This window comes from Lactuca virosa, chromosome 8, assembly GCF_052849685.1.
Source record: "Lactuca virosa cultivar CGN04683 chromosome 8, Lactuca_virosa_CGN04683_v6, whole genome shotgun sequence".
NCBI lineage: Eukaryota > Viridiplantae > Streptophyta > Magnoliopsida > Asterales > Asteraceae > Lactuca > Lactuca virosa.
In genome coordinates, this window is record NC_136433.1 from 104,880,995 (window position 1) to 104,886,072 (window position 5,078).

Genomic DNA, 5,078 nt, shown 5'->3' on the forward strand with positions numbered 1-5,078 from the left:
GAAACTGTAAGCCCGAAAGCTTAGTGAGTTCCCCCAAAATACCCATACTCTCAATAATACACACATCGAATCATAAACAACATACTATAGGTCCAGTCAACCATCGGGTTGGAATACCCCAGGCCCACAACCAACAGGTTGGAATGCCCACATACTATGGGTCCAATCATCCTCGGGATGGAATAGTCACGGCCCACAGCCAACAGGTTGGAATGCCCAGGTCTATTGGCCTCCGCACAAAGCAGGTGAGCCTCAACCACCAAACAAACATGTGCACATACATATATAACAGATAGTCACATATCAGTCTATAGACAACAACTGTTCTAACGGATCTTTCTACATAGCACATAGTACCATCCTATTTACCAGGATGCCGATCTAATAGATCATACCACATATCACATAATGTTATCCTACCCTCTAGGATACTAATCTAACAGATCGTACTAGCATAACATACTAAGTAACAATCAAAAGGGTCGGCCTTGGTGCCTTAGACCCTTGAGTATAGTGATGATAACTCACCTTGCAACTGTCGACTGGAAATAGAAAGCTCAACTCTCGAATCACCGCCACGAACTCCACCACCTATATCCAAACACGTCATAAGTTCATGAATTCCCAGATACCCCAGAAGTCAACTAGTCAACCCTTGGTCAACGTCAAAGTCAAAGTCAACTACCCGGGTCAACAGTCCATGTTGACCTGAACTCGTCGAGTGTATCCAGCCACTCGCCGAGTTCCCGGCATAAATCATCCGCTCGCCGAGTCACCAAAGTGACTCGTCGAGTTCCTAAGGCTCGCGATTGAAACTCCTTGATCCCTCGTCGAATTTTTCCCCTGCAACTCGACAAGTTCACACGCACCCAACGGTTGATAAGAACCTTAACCGACTCGCCGAGTCATTCTACTGACTCGCCGAGTCTACGACAATCTTCATCGGACTCGCCAAGCTGTTCATCCAACTCGTCGAGTTCAGGACCATCTCCTTATGACTCGCCGAGTCGACTTTGCTGCTCGCCGAGTCCCTTCAATCCTTCATCCATACAGATGCTTTTTAAGCCATGCAAAGGTTCCAGATTACAGATCCAACCTTCCAAGGCCTGCTTATCACTTAAAGTTGCAAACTTTACGTGCATGCAAAGCTTTAAGGCCCTTAAATGACAAATCTAAGCTTGCAATGAAGTCTCACACTTGAGGGAAGGCTCATTCTAGGCAAGGCTGATAACTTTATGGGTCTAGAGGCCAAAGGGAGTCCAGATCTGAAGTTACAACTTCAGATCTTAGCTCAAACATAAGAAGCCTTTCATAAAACCCATCCAAAAGAGATCTTTGATGAACATGAGCCAAGGAAAACAGTCTAATACCTTCAACAAAGTGTTCACTGATGTAGACCTTGAATCCCACGAGTTCTTTCTTCTACTTGCTTGTTTTCCCCAAGTGTTTCCTCCTCCAAAACTCCTCCTCAAAGCTTGAACACACCAAAAGAACACACACACTCGATTTAGGGTTTGAGAGGGATAAGAAGCAGTAAAGGGGAGGCTGGGGGAGGCCAATGATCGTTTAAATAGGGAGAAATGCCCCGAAATCTAGGGTTTTATCTGCCAGCTCCTACTCGTCGAGTCCGCTCTTGGACTCGGCGAGTAGATCACTAAAACACGTGGACCAACCCGCTACTACTCGACAAGTAGGATGGCCAACTCGTTGAGTAGACCCAAAAACCAAAAAGGATTCATACATAAATCAATACCTGGGAATCGGGGGGTTACAGGTGGTGCTGAATAAAGGAACTTGAAAGAATGAAAAGTGGTAAATTGAATGTGTAGGGGAAATATGTCAACTTACTGTAGAGGGGAAAATATGTCCAATTGGTGGGAAATATGTCCAATTTCTTTTACTGTAATGATAACCATAGTAAGTTGCTATAATCAGCTCTTTTTATTGTTTATCTTATTTCTAAGATACCAACACCTTTCTGTATCCGATACGCTATATGTGAAATACAAGATAAACCAAAAGACTTGAAGCCATTTCAAGATTCTAAAACTTAAATATGTGGTGTTAAAATCATAAGTAACATTGGTGTGCATTCGGTTTTATTTCTCAACATTATTCCTTTTTTATGTGAATTGTTACTTTCTATTTTGATGTCTAGGTTGATTGGATGGTATTTTTATGTTGAAGGTCCTGATTTCTATCTTTGATATAGCGATAACTTACAATAAATTAGCCATTGGTGGCATGTGCCCCCACTAAATATGCATATGCATATACTTATGAATATGCATATGCATATACTTATTCATATCCATATGCATATACTTATTCATATGTATATTCATATACTTATTCTTATGCATATGCATATGCACATAGTTATTCATATGCATATGCATATACTTATAAATATGTATATAGTTATACATATGCATATGTATATACATATGCATATACATATGCATACGCATATTCATATGGATAAGCATATGCATATGCATATACTTATTCATATTGATATGCATATGCATATAGTTATTCGTATGCATATGCATATAGTTATTCGTATGCATATGTATATACTTATTCATATGCAAATTTCTTATACTTATTATTATACATATACATATATGTAACCATAATCATAATAATGTGTATTTAATTACGTTATGTGTATTCTTATTCTTTTGCATGTGCATATGCATATATTTATTGATATGTATACGCATATGCATATGTTCACTCTTATATATATATATATATATATATATATATATATATATATATATATATATATATATATATATATATGCATTAAAAATGTTTTTTTTAATGTGCATGTGCATATGCATTTGTTTTTTAAAAATATGCATATACAAAAAAAAATATGAATATACATTAAAAATGCATTTTTTTTTTGAAAAATTCCTTTTTCAAATTTTATTTTCGAAATGTAAGGAATATTTTTGTTGTTTTAAAAAGAATTTAAAAAAAATTAAAAAAAATTAAAAATATTTCAAACATATGAAAATATACCTTATATTTCGAAAATAAGATTAAAAAAGTAACAAAAAAAGTATTTTTAATGCATATTCATATTTTTTTAAGCATATATATTTAAAAAAATTTACATATGTACAAACATAATTTTTTTTTTTCAATTTACACAATCAGATTTAAAATTTTCATCTAAAGTTATTCTAGGTGACATATAATACTCTAATCTCTTCACGGTTTTATCTTCGCGTGTGATTTTGAGTTACTATGATATAATCGGCGAATTTGTCTCTCTGTATGATTTGGAGTTAATGTATCCATCTATAAAATATTCTATAAAACTCTGTGTTCTGATTATAGAATAGTTTTTAGTCCAAATAATGAAGTAATGACATATATTCTAAAACTATATATCATATTCTAATTTAAAATATGTAATATTCTAAGTATTATTATTAGTAAAATTTAAGTTCTTATGTTATTTTGTTGATTTATTAGATAATGTATTACACATACATTGAAATAAGGTTTAATACATAACTATTCTAGGCATTTTGATTTAACACAATTTATGATTCCTTCTCATTTGGATTTTCAACCTTGTGATTCTGATTCTGAAACCATATCAAGTTTTGGATCATCAACCATTCCTAAATAAAAGAAATTAAAGCTTGTTATTCCAACAAATGGCTTATTCTAGATAATTGGATTTAGATTTTGCATCTAGAGTTATTCTAGGTAATGTATAATACTATAATCTCTTCACAGTTTTATCTTAGTGTGTGATTTTGAGTTAATGTGTTACAATCGTCGAATTTATCTCTGTATGAATTTAATTTGATAAGACATAACTTACTTCTTAAATTGATTTTAAATGTTATTTTATTTGAGTAATTGGATTATCTAGTAAAAATTTAGTGAAATATTGTTGGATAACTTTATATTCTGAGTATTCTGGTTTGATAATTCATATGGTACTTCTTAATTTGATTCAAATGTTACTTTGTTTGATTAGTTAGATGATCTAGTAAAAATATTAGTAAAATAGTCTTTGATAACTTAATATTCTTGGTATTTTTATTTGTTAAGCTAGGTGTTACTTCATTAATTTGATTTCAGATGTTATTTTATTGATTAACTAGATGTTACTGCTTACTTTGATAAGTAAAACTAATTCATACACCAATGACTTTATTGTGTAAAGTTAATGTATATATATAGAACATTCTTATATTTTACATTTTCTTTTATCATAACTTTATGTATTATTCAAAGAACAACTCTTTATACGTTATTAGGAGAATGTTTGATGTTGATAAATTAAAAGATCCAAAACATGAAGAAGTTAAAACTATTCTAGGTATTTTAGGTTTCAGTAATTGATAAATTAGGTTTTATCTTTTTTTAATTTCTTAATAGTCTTCAATTTGTTTATTGATGAACTGTAATTTTAATTTGAGATGCTAATATGTTAATTAATGACATGATCTAGTGCTAAATTAGTAAAATAGGGTTTGATATAGTATTCTAGACATCGTTATATGATTCTGAATCCTATAAATCCATTGATTATTGGTTTTATTTTTTTGATTTGGTAGCTAATGGAATCTCTTGTATGTTGTAAAGTTGTAAATTTTACTAATGTTTGATGTTTGTGATTAAGTTAAGTTTGTTTGTTTTCAGATATGATTGATTTAACAACATAGTATATTACTTGTTATATATTCAATTTTTATGCTTATAAATATTTATAGAATATTTATGTAGAATATATGAAATCGTAAAGAGATTTACATCTAGAATATATGAAATCCTGAGAGATTTACATCTAGATTTTAACTCTACGGGTAACTCAAAAGTGTTCTAATTAAAGATTTTGAGTTTTTATGAAAACTCAAAATCAACAAAATTGTTATGATAATCTAACTAATTATTCATCATTTCATTAAATTTTAAAGTTATTATTTTGATTCCTTGAAATTAGAGTTAGTATTCCAGAAAAGTTTAAACCAAACATTTATATATAATTTTTGAGGAATAACATCAAATTATGTATCAGATATTCTAGAACAAAATCTAGA